This window comes from Bradysia coprophila, unplaced genomic scaffold (genome assembly GCF_014529535.1).
Source record: "Bradysia coprophila strain Holo2 unplaced genomic scaffold, BU_Bcop_v1 contig_94, whole genome shotgun sequence".
Classification (NCBI taxonomy): domain Eukaryota; kingdom Metazoa; phylum Arthropoda; class Insecta; order Diptera; family Sciaridae; genus Bradysia; species Bradysia coprophila.
Window position 1 is genome coordinate 7,240,292 of NW_023504022.1, and position 22,376 is coordinate 7,262,667.

General features: G+C 33.8%; 1 protein-coding gene across 1 annotated transcript in view; it reads right to left on the minus strand.

Moving 5' to 3' along the window:
- Window positions 1–22,376, minus strand: part of LOC119085177 (probable nuclear hormone receptor HR38) — a 57,007-nt gene that overhangs the window by 14,818 nt on the left and 19,813 nt on the right. The window lies entirely within an intron of this gene.

Here is a 22,376-nt window from a genome sequence, read left to right on the forward strand (position 1 = left end):
CATTTCGATGTGTGTCTTGAATGTTTGCAATAAATGGAGATAAATGGAATCGCATCGTCTCAAATAACTTAACTTGTTTCGGCTGGATTTTAAAGCGAAACTACACTTGACATTCGCGAAAAATCAATCAATCATTTTGTGGAATAATTTATTTTTCATAAATACCCCGCGAAAATATTTTAATGTTTTTTTAATCACATATCGCAATTGGATCAGTTTTTTTATACAGCAATGTCGAGTCTGGGTATGTGCGTCTGTAATGCCATATACTACATGAAGGTGTACGTTTGTTGCACAATTTAATTGCATTGATAGCTTCAGAGGAAGGTATTTCATGGACGATTATTTCAAGATTTCGCGAGTTTACTTGAAAAATTCACTTTTGTTTTAATGGTCCGACAGTAATTTCGTTTATTGAGAACGGAATTAATGAGAGATCCGTAAATAAAAAGGAAATTGATGGTGGTAAATCCAATTTCCTAATGAGACATTTAAGAATCACCATCTTGCAATGGTAATATATAAATTTAGATGAAGTCATCTGTTATTGCCAACAACGACAACAAAAAGTTATGATTCCAGTTGATGTGGTTTTATATAGCGAACAGCATTATGTTTAAACAATGAAGTAATAGATTTTATCTCCTGCAAGCTGATATTTCATACATTACGCGTTTCTGCATATAAACACAAACACATACATAACCACAGCCTATACGATTGGATAATTCACACATAACCCACCTAGGGTAAATTTACTTTCCATCTACATATTTGAAAAAAAAAAAAATCGCCGAACGGCGGAAGCGAACACGGGACCAGCAGCATATCATCCAAACATGCTGACCACTACGCCAACAAATCACATAACTCGATGCAATTGGTGTCGGTAGTGGTTCGTTAGTCACTTCTACATCGATCAAATAATCAGAGTAGTCGGAATGATGTGATTTGAACGAAATGTTGAGGTGGATAGTATATGTGTGTGAGTAAGTAAATAAAGGATTCTCTGTATAATGTTTTTTTTGTTGTGAATGCGTTTTAAAACAACATGCTTAATTAATTAATTTTAAATCCAAATTTTTGTGGTTATTTCGCTAATGTATGAAATATCAGCTTGCAGGAGATAAAACATTGTTCTACCTTGGTGTATATTTCTCGAATCACTTCTTATGTACAATTGTATATACACTCGCTGGCGCTCGTTATATACAATTGTACATACGAAGTTATTCTCGAAATATACACCAAGGTAGAAAATGTACTATTACATCGGATGCTGGGTGAAACTTTAAACAAAAGAAGTAATAGATTCAAAGACTTTTAGTTTCAAAAATGTTAATAAAATGAGGTATTTGGAGGTTCGAACTAAGATTATTATTTTCCAAATTAAACTTAAATGTCACCTTCAAAAGCAAAACAAAGAATTTTAGGTGTTTATCAGGCTATACATTTCTAAGACCGTCCGTGGTCAGGCAAGAGCAATTATTAGATTTTAAAGGCTTCACTCGAGCAATAGTTTAGTGTTATTGCAGTCAATGCAGATACCATTACAAGCCAACTGTATGATTGAAGCAACAAAATTGAAATATCCAAAGAAGATTTGTGTGCGCTTTCAAAATGTGAATACTCTCAACAAATTTATGATCTCGCCTTATAAGCGGGAAATATATCCTATAAACGACACAACCAATTTATCATTTTGCATAATCCAATTGAATTGAATAAAACATATCATCGTCAACGAATCATGTGGGACACTTGTTATGCAGAATTTATTGCTTATTTGACCGAAAATCCATCACCCGACTAGTCAAACTTGCAATGGCAATTGCAGTGGCATAACAAAACAAGTATAAATATACGAAGCGTCTTTCGTCGTTTTTTTTCTTCTTTCGTTTCGCATTGATATGATGGTAAAAATGTACATATCCCGGTTCACCATAATTAATGTTCGAATTATTCAGGGCAAAAGTAACATTTAGCTATAGTTGAAAGCCTATCTTTACAAAATGCATAAACATTGCGACGATCATACATATGCGCGATTCGGAATAAATCAATTCGATATGTTTCTGTACGGTTTCCATTTTCAGTTTGAGTTCTTCTATGGCAGATTTAGCAATGCAAAATAATGCATTTTATGGAGACATTTTTGAATGAAAATTATAAACAAAAGATTCTTGTTACAAATTCGTCTTATTTGTTACCCGATGGACCATCACAGTTTTACGTGCAGACGGACACAAGTTGATTTCCCATTTGTTGTGGATGTATTTGAAGAGATATTTCGACTACTTCATAAAGTGTGAAAATCACCAGAATCATTACCAGTTCTGATTTTTCTTTCAGTCTAAGTATTTTCAGCAGATTTGTTCAGAATCTACTACTTCACTAGTTTTAACTTTTGTTTTACTAAATAGGACTCCTAAAGGAGGAGGAAGGAACGACGACACAGATCGATGCTTATAACTGAAATCTATGACCTACATCGATTTCTGACAAAAACACCGCCACCGACCTTTATCGTCGTTTTGTCGACTGTTTTTGGTAAACTGTTGTCCTATATTCCCCACATTTTCCCAAATGTTTCAAAACAAGAGAAATTTAGTAGAAAATTGGAAATTAGGGAAAAATCGGAAAATTTTACCAGATGAAGATGAAGGACATAATCTACTACTTCCGAGTAACGAAATCTGACTGATACAGGAAAACATCAAGATTGACAGTTCATCTCACACTTCCTACATTTCTTGCGGGGTTTTTTCAGCAATGTACATTCATTCTTATAGTTTCAAAAAATGTTTCATTTCTATAATAATACATAGACGAATGAATGAATGAGATATAATAGAATGAGGCATGCACTAGCGTGGACATCACTCTCAGGAGGTTACTTTTTCCGATAATAGCGAATGTGCCGCCGTTCGTTTGATGATATTAGATATTGGTTTGTCGTAATAAGCGAACTTAACACAAAGTAAAAGGTAAAATGAAGAAACGGAAAAAAAGCAAAAGATTTTTTTTTATTTATTTGTGTGCTCAAAATATGAAATTAAATATTATTTATTTGGATTGAAATCAGATAAAGTTTCAGTTTTAAGTTGCTAAATTCAATTAATTTTATTATTCATGTGCATACAACTGAAATGACTGAAATGAGCGAAATGATATTCAATTTCAATTATTACGATTGTTGAATAAGAAAGAAACAAATACGAGTGTATGCCTAGATATGCCTATAACCAACTGAAATACAAAGTTTCCGTCTCTAATCTTTCGACATTAAAATGCATAATGAACAAAAGGTTTTCAGTGGCTTTTACCAAACAGCAAATAATGTCGTTATCTGACTGGAGGATAATACAAGAGTTTCAAGTTGTTTATGAGTTTCTACTAATTCGACAATCCAATTCGCCTTTCATTGCACAAAGAAGCGAATAGTGAAAAAAAGCAGTATTTCATTAACCGACGAAAAAATCAACATTTTAATTGATATATTTGTCTGATGAAATTATTTGATAAAAATTTTTTGACTTGAGTTTAGAATGGCGCGAATAGCGACAGAGATATTAATACACTGTGGTGGAGATACACAGAGATAAATGGCTGGAATGAAAGAAGAAGGGAAAAAAAAGCAAATATGAGAAATTCACTTTGATTACCTCTTGCATCAACATTTTTAATTAAATTTATTTACGAGACCTGTTCCACTATGAAAAGGTTCAATTAACGCTTTGTGCTGCAATTACATAACAATGTATGACAACACACATTTTTTTTGTGGAATTGGTACGGGTTCTGTTCGACAACGGATTTTATTGTGTTGCACATTTTTATCGTTTGAATTTTAAGGTACGTTTGTTGTAAAGTCTTAGAAAACCATTTCGATTCATATAAAGTCTAGTCTAAAGGGTCTAAAGTGATGTCTTAATATAGCTCTTTTCATAAGTAGAGGAGTGAGGACTTATTTACAAATGTTACTTTTGCGGACTACACTGCCAAAAAAGTTTTGAAAAACTCACCTGTAGCAGGTAACTTTGTCTCCAGGTAATCTACATTATCTGCCGCAGCTGTATTTTGTGTATGGGGCGCTACAGCTGTGGCAGCTATTGTAGATTACCTGGAGACAAAGTTACCTGCAACAGCTGAGTTTTTCGAAACTTTTTTGTCAGTGCAGTGCGTGCATATTTTTACACGCTTTTTTGATCGCACTACTGTACATAAAATAGTTAGTTACAGTAAATCAGTGACTATATTTCATCCTGTCACAGACACCATGAAATAATTTCTGAAGAATTACTGGAATAAGACAAGGACCTAGATGACATCGACCTTTTATAAACGATTAGACATATGTTAGCAACTTACGACGTCAGAAAAAAGCAATGAGCTCTGACTTGCATTCACTTATATAAAAACCGTGCCCTAAAACAAATGAAGTAAAAGATTTTGTTTTTGCCGGTAAAAAATTAGTTGAAACAACTGAACTAATAGATTTACTGATTAGATTATGACTGTCATTTGTAGATGGCTAAAAAGAGACAATGAATTTATCAATACAATTGTAGTGTACGGTGGGCGCAGGGAAACTGCTGGCTTGACTATATCTTTCCATGAAAAGTTGTGAATCTGAACTATTTTACCGACGTAAAAGTGTCTTAATCAAGACATTATGCTAGATGACTATGAAATGTATTAATGCGTCAAAAATTGATAGAAAGGTAAATTTATTGCCGATGAGACTATGCAACATATTTCTAGCTATTTCGGCTGTCTGAATAGCACTGCTACTAGCACTAACATAGAAACTATTTGGAGGATAATGTCAAACATTCTTCGTGTGACTTAAGACTTGCAATTGAATGTCCCAAAAATTGATTAACGTTTGACCTGCTAGCATTAATGGTAGAAGCAGTGTTTTGCTATCAGAAGTAAAAATTAACGAGTAAGAATCGAGTGCGTTACAGATCCGTTTTGCCAATTTAGCGGTTGTACTGTTGGAATTGACTCTAATATTTCTTCCCTGAGGAGAGGGATTACGACATCAGTTCTCTTTTCTCTATTCAATCAAAACTCTACCGATAGAGAACTATTCGTCATTTCACTGAAAGAGGTCGCTGTAACAAAAACAATGTCAACAGAAAAATATTTAATTTTTTATTCGACGGTTTTTAGTCAAATAAAATGCCATCGTGTATCACATGATCTCAGGACTCCGGAACATTAATCAGTCTTTCATTCGGCCCTATATCGGCTTGGGGATAAGGGTTTGAAAAAAACGTTTGCTGCCGTTTCATCAAATCCTTTTTTAAGACTCCAAGCCGATACAGGACCGATTTAAAAAATATTTGCTGTTCCAGAGTCACATGTGCTACACGATGACAGTTTATTTGACAAAAATCCGTCGAGCAAAAAATTAGTTATTTTTCTGATGACTTTGGTTTTGTTGCAGCGACATCTTTCAATGAGATAGTGAATTATTCTCTATCGGTAGAGTTTTGATTGAAAAGAGAAAAGAGAACTGATGTCGTAATCCCTCTCCTGTTTCGATAAATACGAATTCGTTCAATTCGATGATGTGTCAGTTTTTAAACGAAATAAAGGAACATCCGCTACGTATACGCAACTTATTTAAAGCTTTCACAAAAAAAAGCAAAAAATTAGTATCTGATTTGCGAACGCCTAATAACTGTTCAATCAAACATTTGCCGTATGCAAACATTCAATTTTTGACTCAACATCACAATGTAATCATTACCTCAGCATTTTTACCATATGTCAACAAATCAAAACTAACCGAAAAATCTCTTCTCCTCAACCACATTATGGTGTTAGCTGCAATCGAACACGACCAACAAAAAAAAAATTGTTCAGAAAAATAATAACATGCCGTGCCATACCGTCAATAATTGCGATTTATTGATGTACAAATGTTTTGACTTGTCGCACAATGTAAATATTTAAATTATTTCTTATGTAAATTTATTTAACCAGCCACTTGTGCGTCTCTGTGTGTATAGAATGTCGTTGTCGTCGTATATTGGGAATGGAAAAATGGTAATTAACCTGCAATTTTCATCATTTTATTGTCCCATCATCAATAATTATTATTGGTGATGAATACAGCTGAATCCTACATCACCGCAATTGTTTTGATTGTTGACGACACGGGCGTATTTAAGTGGTATATGATCGATAAAATGGTTAAAATTAAATAAGAAAATAAGAAGGAAAAAAAATTACTTTTAATGATCTCTGCGAGAGTGAAAGTTGATCTTCGCAAAAATTTTAAGACTAACAAACTTAAATTTAAAAAAAAAATCTTTTTTTTCTTCTCCTCCATGGTATAGTTGCATCATCATAATAGTTATATCTTTGATTAAAATTACTATTTACAAAGAGATTTTTTTCTTCTTCTTCTTCTTCTTCATCTCTCACTTCAATTCATTTTCTGTTCACATTTTTTGGGATGATATATTAATATTAATTTCAATAGCCGCATATAGCGGCTCTTCATACACGTAATTTGTATTATGAGCCATGACGATCAATCGCATTGGGCTTTATTCTATTATAATACATCTAATCAAACAATGCTATTGTTGTTCGGTTGGCTAGGCGTTGATGTTATGATGATGCTTGATTTGTTTGGACAAAAGTTATATGAGGATGGAAGTGTGATGTAAATTTTCTCTTTCGGGCTACATTGCACGATTCTATGGAAAATAACAACTACGCTGAATTGTAGCGCTTTTTCGGTTGGCAAGGAAAATACGAGGACTGCACGTAGCACTGATGATTGCAGGATTATAGGCTTGGTTGGCTGTGAAATCATTTACTCTTTATTTACATCCACCGATATGGTAGGATTATTGTGAACACATTCTCGAAATTTCAGGAATTGTCGTCCTAATCACAAGAGGTGTGATAAGTGATAAATGCAAAGAAATGCTTCGGTTTTAATGAACAGAATTCAAAACGTTTCTGAATTTAAGATTTTTGGAGCTTTGTTAGTGGGCCTATAATTTGAGGCGATTTACGATCACCACAGCTAAGTGGGAACTGGTCAATTTCTTCCTTCTTTGTATAAAAAAAATCGAAATACCTGAACGGAGTCTGACTACAAGGATAGTAAAGTGAAATTCGACATATTTTATAATTTGGGAGTTGTTGTGCTTTCTAATTGATTCCACAGGAACTTCGTTGAACAAAAATGAAGTTCTAGATTTTTATTTACTCAATGTTGGTCAGTAACGCAATCCCAACAAGAAAGAAATACTGAAATAAAAAAAATCTAAATTATCATTTCTTAAACAAATTAAGAAATCATTGACCAACCACAACGTCTTCCAAAACAGAAAGCATGTCGAATTTCACTTTTCATCTGAAAAACGTTGTATTAAAAGCGGGACTCTGCGCTCATCTACATTCATTTCGTTTTTTTTGCAGATGGTGAGCGTATCGCTATAATCAATAAAAATCTGTTACTTCTATTGTCTGACGTATCGCCTTTAGGATTTTATGCAAAATCTATTACTTCATTAGTTTTGACCGGCTTTGACATAGATTTTTCATATAAAAGTGCATTTTATCCAGCACTCAGCGCTTATTTGTGTCGTTTTTGTCGATAACAGATGACTTATTAATTCAAAGTTCTAAATTCTGCATGGTTCAGCTATTTAATTTATTTTATTATTTATCACGATTTGTAGCTAAGTGCAGCTACGTTACTATGTTTGACTTGGTTAATAAATGGTAAATCAGGTTAATCAAAAAAAGTGAGCAAACCCTCGATTGTCCCTTGTATAAGGTGCAATGTCAACCAGGAAATCAAGGATTGATTCAGGGATTCATATGAAAAATACTAAAACCTTCGAATCATTTGGTAAATCTCAACAATATTATGGCGTCTTGATCGATACAGTTTGAAGATCAATTTACCGGAGCGATCATTAACAGATTGCCTGACGTTTTTTCCGTGCTCCCATCAAAATGAAATCTTAAGTAACCCGGGAAATGCAACCTAACCGATGAAAATAGATTAGAAACTTTTAGTTCCTTCACTCACATACCACACTTTGTCAACCCACAAAAAGACATGTTGTACGTTCCATTAATAGGAGTATATTCAGGCATTGAGGGGATAGGATATAGTTCTAACTTCTCAGAGCGTGGATTCCCGAGTTACTGAAGATTTCATTTTGATAAAAGATGATCCCGAAACGATTCTGAAATCAAGACTTTGAAATTTTCAACTCATTATTGAATTAAGATGGAACTCTGTACAATAACAGCCTTAAATGTCATTTAAGGCTGCGAGCGCACTTACGCCGTTTAGCACTCCGTTTACGAATGAACAATGGGAGCTCCCACTTTCCATTGTTAAAACGTAAACGGAGAGCTAAACGGTGTCAGTGCGCTCGTAGCTTAAGTTTGCGGATCAACTCCATTATGACATCTCAAAGAATAAATTCATTTTTTCGAATCGTAATGAATGTTTGTTTTCATGAGAATGTTTACTCTGGAAAACTTAACGATTCAATGATAAAAATTAGAATTTCTAAATTCTTTCTACTTGTAAATTACCAAACAATGTGATAGCAATGCATTTCCGGATTTTTTTCTGATCATTCAATTGCAATAATTGCTAATATCCGATTATTCACATCCTATTTCCATGATATAGCATATGGATTTATGTTTATCATACAAATGAATGCAGTGAATTACTGAGATACGGTCGCCTTTTTACATAAATTAATTTTTATGCTGCTGTAGAAACACTGTCACGTTGACCTTAATTTTTTTTTTTGTCATCAAATGAACTTTACATTTTTTTAAAACAGAAATCTTGTTGATTGTCATACAAATTCTCCCCATTATCAATCATTCGTGACATTTTAACGATTATCTTGATACCAGAAATAATTCTCTTTCGAATAAATCAAATGAATTCTTATTGCGAAATGTGACGAATTCAAAATCTCTGCTTTGTCCCACCACAAAGATCGGGTACTAACCGATTTAATGACCATTAATGCATGATGCAAAATCAGCAGAATGAATCTTACATAACCATGTAACAGAATTAGGCAATCCAGCCAATAAACGGTGGAAAATTAGTACGAAAGACTTTGGAGAAAAAACGACGAACCTTTAGTTTGTTGAACAGTGAAACTTTATTGAAATGCTTTTTTGCGATTCAAATTGAGGAAATAATCTTGTCGCAACGATAAAATGAAAATGAATTTACCGAAGAAGATCACATCAAGACGGTGCAGCATATAGCAACATACGGCAAAACATTGGAGCAAAAAACATGCTAAATTGTAACAATTAAAAAAACAAAAGAGAATTATACAAAACCACTAATTAAAATCACGCTGTAAAACACATAATTTACACATTCTGTACAGCGAATTCATTAAATTATCAATATATTTCGCTGGTCGTATCCATAAATTTGATTTCCTTAAACACAAACTTAATGGTAAATTGCACATACGGGCATAATTAGCAACAAATTCTCATTATCATACTCAGCACATCTTCAACATACTTTCTACGTGAGTACACTTCGATGTATCTCTAAACTCTATCCGAAGCTCTATAATGCATAACAACCCAAATGGATTTACGGAGATTCGGTTTTTTTTCTCGTCTTCTTCTTCATTTGAAAATTACTCTATCTAAATGGCCGCATCTTTTAACAACAGATTGAAGAACGGTGTAACAGTTTGCTACTTGTCTTTAATATGCCCAAGAGGCCAGCGGAGTCATTTCGTTTCGCTCATATTGAAAATGGTTAATTATTCCAATTATTCAAACCATTAAAATAGTTGATGGAAATAGGTGAGGTAATGGATTTATTGAAGTTTATTGAAATTGGAAAATCTGGTAATTCGGAATAAATTAACGTTTTTTTTTTACTAAATTGATGTGTCTGAAATGTATACACACCATGTGAACAACCGTATAGTGTTACAACATTTTCAACATTTTATTATTGTAGTTTTGTAGCAGTCACACAATAGATGCTTGTTCACCGAGAGGAAAAATAGGAAATTCCAACAAGAACGATGTTTGCGACCAGAGCGAAGCGAGTATATTGATTTTGGGGTTTGCTTGGCTGTAAATATGATTTACCCATGAGTGAGAAAGAATTGAGAAAGTAGAAATTTTCTCATCTGAATTGACATACGACGTAAACATACATGGCATTTTGAGTGGAGAAAATAAGGTTATTCACACCGCACACATGAAAAATGTTTTTGAACTTAGAAATGGCCTGAAATGACCCCACTCCTAATCACGGTACGGTACCATAAAGAGGACATTTATAGGTAATATTTTCTAAAGAAAAAGCCTATCTCTATAAAACGATTGAATCTGTTACTTCTTTTGTTGAAAGTATCGATAGTATTAGATACCAACTCTTGTACTTCTTTCGTTTTGCTATACATTTCACTATATCAAAAGGAAACAAGCCAGAGCTCATCGTTTGGTTTTGTAGTTGTTGTCGAAAACAGATGACAAGCCATCGTTTTTGTATGTATTTGCGTATTGATCACTAACAGGCAAGTAATATTACAAGTAATCCTAAATATTATTGTACAAAGAATGATTATGTTTGAGAATATATTCCCCTAATAACTGCAGACGAGACTCTGTTTAGACCCGTACGAAGTACTGGGGTCTTATAGGTTTACGCATACGTTTGTAACACGTCGAATTGGACTCCCTGAGTAAGGGGAAACCTATTGTGGTTGTCTAGAGATGCCAAATCCGCGAAAAAAAAATGTCCGTCTGTCTGTCTGCACGATAACTTGAGTAAAACGCATCCGATTTTGAAAATTCTTTTTTTTCCCGTTTGGTAATGTCAAAAGACAGGCTAAGTTCGAAGATGAGTGATTTCGGATCGAACCCTCCCGAGCTGTGGCCCAATAAGTGCTTTACGGTTTTTCGAAGATATCTCCGGACATTTAAACGTTAAACTTGTAAGTGATACGTCGAAAAAAAGGTATTTACAATACCGATCGACAAAAAAAAAGTTTATGGAAATCGGATGACCGACTCGTGAGTTAGACCCCTTGGTGTGGAACAGGCACAGGGCGGCAAGCAGTTTTTGCTTGTAGGTCGGCCACATTTGAACATATTTCGTCTGTTTTAGCTTTATTAGATAGGTATTGACCGTACCAATCAGGGAAATTTTTTTTTATGAAATTATGTTCTCCGGAGCGTGAGCTAGGTCTCTTGGAGTGAGCTCTTATCTGGCTACTCGGAAGTACAGTGAACGTGGTGTATTTTGACAATATCTCGAGTAAATTTTGACCGAATTTCATGAATTTTTTTTTGTTTTAAAGGTATTAACGAATGTAAAGCGTCGGTACTATTTTCGGTTTCCTAACAAAATGGCTGCCGGCGGCCATATTGGATTTTATTTAAAGTGATATAAAGTGGGAAAAATGATGCTTAGAGAGTTTCTGTTAACATGGAAATAATGTGTTAAGTGTGAGGGGTTTCAGGGATTCCATATATGGACATCTATATATACCTATATACAGCTATATTGAGCTATATACAGGCATATAGAGCTATATAATAGCATATTCCTCTGTGAAATATTTATTTACAGTGAAATATAGGTAAATATAGCGGTATATAGCTGTTTAAATAGGAATTTATGAAATTTGACTTCGTACGGGGCTGTCTATATTGCCTCCGGCAATTTAATTGTTTATGATAACAAGGCAAAGAGTGGATAATGTAAGTGATTTAAAAGGAAGAATAGTTTTTCAGCAGAGAAGAAAATGAAGTAAGAGAAATGAAGAGTTTCACATTAAAGGCTTTTGATACGAATAGGTGTTTCGTACGGGTCGGCGTTAGCTATGTTTTTATTAGAATTGATGAATCCGTATTGGATCACCGAAAATTCTAGGAATGTTTGCCATTTCCTGGTCTCCTCATGCTTACGGATTTCTCTGAATAATGATGTTACGAGAGTAAAACTGCTGCTAGTGACGTGATACTTTACTCATTTTCTCTTTTGGTAGTAATGATATCAGAGACTTTAGGGAGCTAGACAATGAAACAAAAAGTCGAAAATACGATACCAACCTCGATGGATACCTAAAAAAAGCTATTTACAAGCTAAAGTAGAGCGCTAAGTGAACATTAAAATTTGAAAATGAAAGCGTGTTCATAAAATCACAAATGATTTCTATTTAAAGTAACCGCAATCACCACCTATAACCTATAGCCAGTCGGGTCAATTTTGCTACATTTTTACCTTTTGTTCTATTTTAAAGCAAAGGAACAAAAGACACAAAACAAAAATGGAAGTCTGGAGGACGAAAAGAATTCTATTTTTAACTTTTCATTTGCTCACCAAAGTATTTCACTTTCATCGCAATTGGTATTTCTTTCATGGCTTGGAAACTGAAAACTTTTACGCGTTCGCTATTGTGATTTAAATACATTTCGCGATAATGGACTATACCTAGAATAAACCGACTCGGGTAAAATATTCGTCCAAAATGTCCAGTTAACAGTAGGTTATATTGGATGCGGCGGAAGTAATTCATTAGATGAGGTACCAATTTTGTGAGAATAGCGAACACACGAGCTTCGGTAACTGAGTTTTCTACAAGTGTAATGTGTCATTTTCGCTATGGAAGAATTTATATTGATAATTCTAAAAATAAGATTTGATTACTTGAAATTATTAACTGACCACTGGAAAAAAGAAACTGATCGCTGTCACTTTTTCAAAATTATCACAACAAAATAAGATTCTACAGACCAAAAATAAGAAGTGATCCCATGTATCACTTACCATCCGAAAAATAAAATTTGATCGCAAAAAATAAAGAATTTGATCGCAAGAAATAACGAAAATGATCGCAAAAATTAAAGAATATGATCACAAGAGCACACTATGATTGAAAAGTGTAGGAAATTTTATGTTAAATGTAACCATCATTCTTTGTAGGCAATATAAGATATAAGTCATTCTCAACAAATTTCTGAATATTTTTTTTAAATTCATTATTCCAACAATCAAACAAAATATTTTACAACTCCCATACGAGTGTGAAATTTGCGGCCAGAGCGAAACGAGGGCCGTAATTCTCACGAGTCGTGATAATTTTATGGGACATATATTCGACCGATAGAAAAATTCAATTTTACCGATAGAAAATAATAAAATACCGATAGAAATGTGGTACATGTCGCTGGCACCTCTTCAGTAAATCAGTAAAAAAAGGCTTTCCTTCGCACTTTGTTGATTTTGGAAATATAAAGCAAAGGCGGTTCGTTCCTAGGGACTCCATCCTTCAACGAAATGTAATGCAAAGGCGTTTTGTTCGTTCCTAGGGAATTCATCCTTCTACGAAATGTAACTTAGAGACGTTTCGTCAATTCTTCACTTTTGTCGCTTTTTGAATCGTCGAAAAAAATCGACAAAAGTGAAGAAACGACAAAAAAAATTAAATTAATTTATCGGTCGTTTAATAACATCCAAATTTTATTCACGATTGAAGGTTTTGTAAATTTAGTAAGTACCTGGGGACTTCCTTTTTTGTACAAAACTGTAAGAGAAGAACATCTATCGCATTTTTTTTATTTTTTTACCAAAGTGAAAGAGTCCTCTCATCGTTCCACATTCGTAAAACTTCGCATCTACTCTGATTAAATTTGACAAAATGGCAATCAAACAGAATAATAGATAGCATATCCTAATTTCTTGCAATCAAATTCTTTATTTTTTGTGATCAATTCACTAATTTCTTCTGTCATGCTCCTAATTTTTTACTATCAATTATTTATTTTCTTCGTTCAAGTTCTATTTTTTGTGATCAATTCCTTATTTCTTGTAATCATTTCATATTTTGAGGCAATCATATGTTAGTTGTAAAACTGCATAAATTTAGCGATCAAATTCTTATTTTCTTGTGATCAAATTTTATTTTTATTGCGATCACGAAGACATTGCGATCAATTCTTTATTTTTTGCGATCGTTTCTAATTAAATATCGATCACTTTAATTACATGCCTTTTCGCTAGGGGTAAATTGCTATGTAATGGGCAACCTTCGCATGGGGCAACTAGAAAAATAGATATTCGCGTCACAATAACGAAAAAGTTGAAAAGTCGAAATTTAGGGTTAATCTGAGACGATCCCGAAGTCAATAACAACGAGAAAACGTGATTTTTTATGTTCTGTACAAGTTACGTACAATATTTTACAAGCTGAGGACACCAAAAAAAACGCTTCATTGATGAAAAGGACAGTTTTCAGAGCATGTAAACAATTTTGTTCTGTCAAACTTCCTTAATTACCAATCATGATAATGATATAGAAATCTTCGCCACGATCACGTGATCTTGTCAACTTTTACTCAACAAGAGCAACAATTTCCGTCGACTAATTAAGTCCGACAAACCATAAACTTGTTCATAAGATACATCAAACGATTAAAAGTGAATCCAGCCGTCCGCCCCATATTTTATTATGTTGCCACGACTGTAATAATAATACGTCCAGCAAATTAGCATGTTTGTAACTTAACTCGAAAAATTAATTAAAATTTGTAATTAATGCGACTTGGAAATTGTATGAGGTCGCGGCTTTTGCAAAATTTCGAATCCCTCCAATTGCAATCGAGAAAAAAAACCAAGTCATACCTAATGAGAAGCAATTTTTCACTTACTGTATATCTTGCACACGAAAACCTTGAAGAACACTAAATACGCTTAGCCAATCATCAATCATGCATGGTACCTAGTGTACTATGTACGTATTGAAATGTTTTCCTTTATTTTTTTCTTCTCTTAAATTTAATTACTTATGCGATCGTTACCATTGATACATTCACAGAAGAGACAGTACATCCATAAATTTTTGATGTTTATGCGTGATTTTAATAGGTCACAAATCTTCAAGTTTAATGTAACCGAAATATGTGGTTTGTTTGCTCGTCGGTCGTTTCTCCGTGAACAATAAAATGAAATGACATTTTCGGAGTTGTATACGACTCACATGAAAACGGAACGTACAACTTTGCGTTCTCAAATGAAAAATGATGAATGGATTCCGTTGGTGCTACAATTATCTACTGTAAATTATGTTCAATGACATGTTAATACGATCATGCACTTTGGCGTAATGGTGTTTTCTGTACGAAAATGATCATTACTCATAAACAGCCGATGATGTGAAAAACACATCAGTCAGCTCTGACGTGTTTAACCATCAAATTCATGTTGATTTTCATTGTTAAATGCAATCATGTTGGATTATTTAAATGGATTTTTTTTTGTTTCTTCTACAATTTTGATGTTGATTGTTTCGGTTCGACAGCGGGGTATTTGTGAATAGATTTTGTAGACTGACATAACGGTTACGTGTGTATTTTCTAAAACGGTTAAGGTGCGGCGAAGGAACATTCAATTGCTAATTCAATGTTACACCCGTGTACTACATGAGCAGGATGAGAACGAAATGTTTGAACATAATTTGTTTACCGTTTAAGAGTTTGTTTTAGCAATTTGAAAGGCAATTAGTCGAGATGTTCGAGATATAAGTTAATTTTAGGGCCATGAGCGAAATATTTAATTGAAGTCCAAAAATGTAGTTATTTGAGTCGGTTTCGACTTCGTGCGGACATTTTCCCTACCGTATAAGAAACAAAATAGGTGACGAGCGCATCTTAATATCCTAAGTTTTACTTTGATAGGACGATGAGGTCGAAAAATACGAGCAATATTGCGTTGCCCATTGCTTCGTTTTCCATTGTTTAGAGTACAAGTAAATGTAGCGGTTTGTAGTGTTGTAGAGAACTTGTCATTTAATGCATGAGTGTGACCTATCATATTAGCCGCAAACAATCAATACTCGTATTCAGAGAGCATCTGCTATCGACAACAACGATAAAAATATACAGTCGGTTCCGCCAGGAGCTCTTCTTTTTTAAGCGAAATGACTACTTAAACAATTGAAGTAAAAGATTTTGCATTAAAATTAGGTGAAACAGAAGAAGTAATAGATTAAGTTGTTAATTGGCGATAACTGTTGGGTTGTTCTGTTCAACTAAGGCTCGGATTCCTAGGTGACGATGTGGTACAGCCTTCTGAAGTTGCCGTTTTGGGACCTCTCATCCTCGAAGAGTTCTTAAGGGCGACGGGAAGGCTACCATAATTTAAATGATGACCGGGATGGGAACAAAGGATCACCAGATCTGTGTTTCGAGATCATTAACTGATCGTCCCAACCTTATAAAATCTATCAAAAATCTAGTTTTGAACGTTATGATCTAGAATCCGCCTGGTATTCATAATGTCTTCGGTTATTGACAAAGCCATAATTGCGCAAAAATGTTTAATCAATGACGAATTGACGTACATCCGTTCCCTTTCTTTCCTGAATATGGTCAAGTAACTTCACTCACATGCAATTAGTGCAACGCGCAATCATCCTAAAAAAAGTTTAATTTTTTGTATTCGACCACACATCGATCGTAGGTGACTGAACACAACGACAACGCCTTACGCATACAACATCTCTACCATTCACTTTTATGCGTGCAATGAAAGGCAATTAATTAATTCAATAAAATTTACCCTCCATGCAGCATTTCGAATTAATTAAAATGAAAATGAAAAATATTTTATATTTCAAGACTCATCGATGGATTCTCTCTTCGTTCGAGCAATATTTCAAAACTTTTATATTAAAATTCAAAAAAAACGGCATACCCAAAACAAGTCATTAAATAAATTATAACTTCTTCTTCTTCGCATCGGTTTTTTTTCCTCTTCTTGATCATCATCGCCCGTCTTTGTGTCATTGTGCAACATTAAAGGATTAATCTATTTGAGTTTAAAAACTGTTCATTTGGATTACAAAATGTTAAAACGAAATGAAAAAGTATCTGTCTTATGAATTTAGTTGTTGCTGTTTTTTGTGTGATGCGTTCGCATGTATCTCTATACTGAACGTTATGTTATATATTATAACAAATGTGTACAGACAGCGCACAACTGCGACTTGCTAACGAATAATAAAAGACTGAAAAAAATCAACCATCAAGTCATAACCTATCCACAGATTTGACACACATGTCGAATCTTCTTCTATTCCAACAGATACTTTTTTTTCGTAATTTTTTATTCGTAAGTAGACCTATGAATGAAGATGTATTTAAGTGTAGTATATGACTGTAACAAATCTATAAAATTTTATAGGCAACTTGTTATGTACAGTTCAGAAACCACTTTCGGTTTTAAGCCTAGGTTTTAGCACATTGTGGATTTTAACTCAATATTTACAGAGTTGTGCTTTTTTGTGCTTGCTTGCCACTCATTTCGAGGCAACCATAAACTATTGGGTTTATTGAAGAAGAAGAAAAAAAGTCTTTTATTTCGATGTGGAAGTTGCTTTTTTGTTCGCTGAAGAAAGGAGAAGTTGTTTCCGATATCGTTTTTGAGACATTGGAGAATCCAACTGGAATTGAAATGTTAAGATTATGAGTTTCATTGTCGGAAAACAACATTGTTGCAACACAATAAACTTAAGTTTCATTGGGTGACAATTAAAGAATGACAGCATGGATAAAGTACTAGTTTAGCTAGACCATCAGTGTATATTCAGTTCACTGGAGATGAGAATGTCTGTTATTGCTACAGTGTCACTAGAATCTTTTTTGATGGTTTCCAAGCATTGCTTGACATTGCATCGGACGAATACATTACATACAGTTATCACCAAACTTTGGGACGCAATTCGCTCAGCTGTTTTCCAGCTGATGTACTCATATAACCTCAGTGCCTTGCCTTATACGTGTTTATATGGTTTTTCAACTACTACTAACGCGTATGACTACTAAATAGGCATGGGCGATAATGATAATGATTATCAATAATTATCGACTTTTTTTATCGAAAGTTATCAAAAAAATATCGATAATCGATAATTATTGATATTTTGATAATTATCAAGATATCGATAGTTCGATATATCGATATTTCGGTCCGAAAATCCGATATTTATCGATATATTCCGATATATCGGTACATTATCATGAATTTTCAGATAAATATCAAAATATCGATATTTTGATAATTATCGAATTTCGATATTTTGATAATTATCGAATTTCGATATTTTGATAATTATCGATAACTATCAAATTATCGATAACGATATGATTAATCGATTATCGATAATTTCTTTCGATTGATGTTATCGATAATTTTAAACGTCTCCCATCCCTACTACTAAACTCGAATTAATACGTATTATGCCTGGTATACAGCAGAGTGGACCAGTTGGAAAACAGTTGAAGCAAATTGAGTCAAAAATTTGGTTGGAGTTAACGGTGCGGTGTAACCATCGATATAATATTGGGTAGATTGGCACACACGAAGAACGAAAATTCGGAAATATATCACAGCGACACAAAATTGTAATCATAACATAAAATAAAGCGAAGGGACATTAAGATTTTCTTAGAACGTAAGCGACGTTACACATACATTCATACATTCTTTCCGCACAAACGGTCTATGTGTTTGCTTATCTACCCTATACTGTATCGATGAGTGTAACCAATACTCTCTCTAGCACACAAACTCTCAGCTCTCTGTGTCAAATTCACACCTTATTTCTCTTCGTATTCTACAAACACTATTCTACATTTTGACTGTCTACGCTGTAATGTACATGTAATATCCAAAGGTTACTTGATTCTTTCACCACCTTAATAAAAGTAGTTTGGTTGCTAGAAAGGGTATTGGTGTAACGCTGACTGACGCTAGACTGACGGAAGGTGGACACGAGCATCAAGGGTCGTTTGGTTTAACTAGTCCGTGATTGATGGTTGGGTTACCTGATTTTTCTTTTAGATGTCATTCGCGATTATTTTTTTCTTGATGGTCCAATTAGGGTGTGCAGGGCATACAAGTCTCCGGACACGCACGAGTAGTCGAACACCCATTGTTCTTTCATTCATAAAAACGTTTATCAATGAAAGAACAATAGGCGTCCCGCAGGGGCTATTTAGTTGAATTATTAGCGAATTTTGGCGAATTTGGCGAATTTTGGCGAACTTTGGCGAACTTTGACGAATTTTTGCGAATTTTTGTGAATTTATACATGATTTTAAGAAATTTCAAAGAATCGTAGAACTTAGTTACATATTTTTGGCCAAGACATTCTAAAAATCTATTTTTAACCGGGAAGCCATGAAGGTTTTTTTTTTGGCCAAACGATGAAAAATGTCCTAATTTTGTGAATTTTACATATATTTGTGAATTTGGTAGATTCTTGCATATTTTTGTTATGCTATATCACAAAACTAGCAAAATATTTCAAAAAACATAAATTTGGAAGAAAATTTTCAAAATTTGAATTTTTTAATTTGGGAGATTTTTAGCGAATTTCGACGAATTTCGGCGAATTTTGGCGAATTTCGGCAAATTAATTCGACTAAATAGCCCCTGGCGCGTCCGACTATTCCGGAGAATGGGTGCGCCCACCATGTGTCGAATTTTCGATATTAAGATGAACTCATGACTCTTCCACTTATCATAAACAAGATGTGGCTGTAAATCATACCGTAAAATCGAACTCTGGCCATACCCACCAAGCTCGAATGACTTCTTTTTATTACTTTGAATCATATCAAAAATCGAATGGATCTCTAATATTTTAACAGCTCCACTATAAACACTTCTAATCACCATACTCGCCAATATTACCATAGTCGATAAAAAAAAAATTATTTAATCAGAGAACAATGCAGTCTGCTGGCATTTTTACATATACATCGCAGACAAATGAAATTGAAAGTCGTGTTCGCTGAGAACGATTGCTTCCTGGTTCAAACACTTACGGTTTTCAACCGGCATAAAAGGATGACCGAAGAAGTTGGCCGATAAAATTAAATAAAATCGATTTTTGGGCTGAAAATGTAAATGGGACAAACCGGTTCTTGGTCAACTAATAACACTTTCAGATGTGCAAATTTTTAGCAAGACTTTCGCAAAAAAAAACACTCTGACACAGAAACAGAGATTGTGATTCTTCTGAAATGATTCTATAAAAATAAAAAACCGGAAAATTGAATATATATTCTTCATCTTTCCAGTTTAATATTATTTATATTGCAAAGCCCCATTAAATTCAATCGCCTTATAATAGTCGTAAATTGCTTTATAAATAAATAAGAAATATGAAAAACGAAGAAACGAAATTAAAAAAAAAAGAATTTTGTGTGTGCTGTACGTTTAATCTGGGTAATCTGGAATATATATCGTATTCACGTAATATTAGAATACGATACAAGATATGCACCTCTAACAGCATGACATATTTCGTTTTAAATATATTATTTAGGATGTCTATACCACTTTCGGTTTCAGTTGTATCGACGATTATAATAAAATTAAAATTAAAGCAGCTTGAGCGGCTTTATAGTTTTTATTCAAAATACAATAACAAAATTCAGATGAGCAAAAAATAAAACAGTCGAAAATTAAAATTGCCTCGTGTGCTTGTGTAGGCGGGTTCCTTCCAAATAGATGCTAATCGTGTCTTTGCAAATCAGCATACCATTTACATTTAAATCAGCGCGGCGAATATTATGTAATTGAGATTTTTTCCACCAAAAATATTTTGTTGCTTGATTAGTTTGATTACATTGGAAAAATTGGCTTAATTCGAGCGCCAAAGTTACGCCGGTTACGCCTCAGTTTTATTGTTTTGATTTAGATTAAAAACACCCACCAAAAGAAGTGAATGAAAGTAATTAAAGAGAGAGAGAGAAAGAGGGACAATAGTAGATTATGAACCAGAAACTATTTTTGGGAAAACATTTTCCAAAATTTTTCTCAATTTTCACTCTTTTTCCAGATTTTTCCAAAAATATTTTTTTGGTGAAACTAAGGAAAATCTAGGAAAATGTGGAAAAACTCAAGAAAATTTAAGAAAATTGCGGTGGGGTGACAAGTGGGATGTGCACTTATAAGTCCAAGGTAATGACAGACTCCAATTCATCAGAAGCTGAACAACTGTTTTGAATCAATTAATTGATTTAAAATCAAAACAAATTAGGTGCAGAAGGTGTTATCAACAACGAAAAGTCCTTGCAACTTGCAATAGGAGTTGGATAATGAAACTACGTTGTGTTGATTGAAATTAAAAAAATTTCGAAAATCAAGAATAAATCTGAAATTGTAACACGTTGGAACAATTTATCTCCGCCGACGCCGACCTAACGTACACTTTACACACTATCTTAGTATTGATATCCAACGTTTCAAATCGAAATTTGCTACTCCAATGTCAAAATCCTTAAATTATGTCATTGATGCCCTCGGTGATGTTACAGTAAGAATCAATATAATAGGCAAATGAATAGAACCAATTCATTAGGAAATAGGCACACAATTCTTCTTAGAACGACGGGGTGCATGACACGTTTCATTCGCAGGCCTACAACAATAAACGATCACATTCCACTTCCTGCTCTGTTTATTTTGATCCAAATTAATGTCAAGGTGTTTCATTCAGTTCACACGCCGGGCAGCCAGCGGTCGAACTAGTTCATTGAAATCAATATGACTTGAACAATAAAAATAATGAATTCGGTTCAGTTTGAATAATGGCTGACTGAAAAGATCACCGGTTCTAATAAATCGATCGAGAAAATTAAATATGAGAGAGACTCGCACACAATTTGAATGCGATGAGCATCTTTTACGATCGAAAATTACCATAAACTAAATCACACTTATGCTTTTATGTTCACATTATGAAAATTATGCGCGGTGTGGAACCAGTACTATAACAAACAAAAAAAGATGTTAATGGGCAATAGACAAAAACAAACAAAACTTCCATTTAAATTGTAATAAACAGATTCATTTTATTGCCTCGTCTTCGAAGCGATCACACAAAATTCGCAAGAATAATAAATGAGAACACAGCGACAAATGCGCTATATTTGGTGTAAAATCGAAACTTGTTTAATGAGCACTTAATTACTAAAAAATAGTCGAATGCGTCAAAATTAACAATAAAATGTGTAAATAAATGTAAGTTTTATGCAAAATTAATTCGCTGTGTAGTATAGTGTATCGGTATCATAGGGTGTCCAAGTCAACTTATCATGTTCACGTAGTTCTTTTGGTTACTAGTTCTTGTTCGGTGTTTTTAATTACTTTGGATTGCGTTTCCTGATTCAAATTAATTTTTAATTCCGAGAACAAGGAGCTACAAACCGCTCCGTTGGAGAAGCATATCAGGTCATGTGAATAAGACATTATAAGCATTGATTAGGAACCCACCCATTTCCCCAATGAACACCTT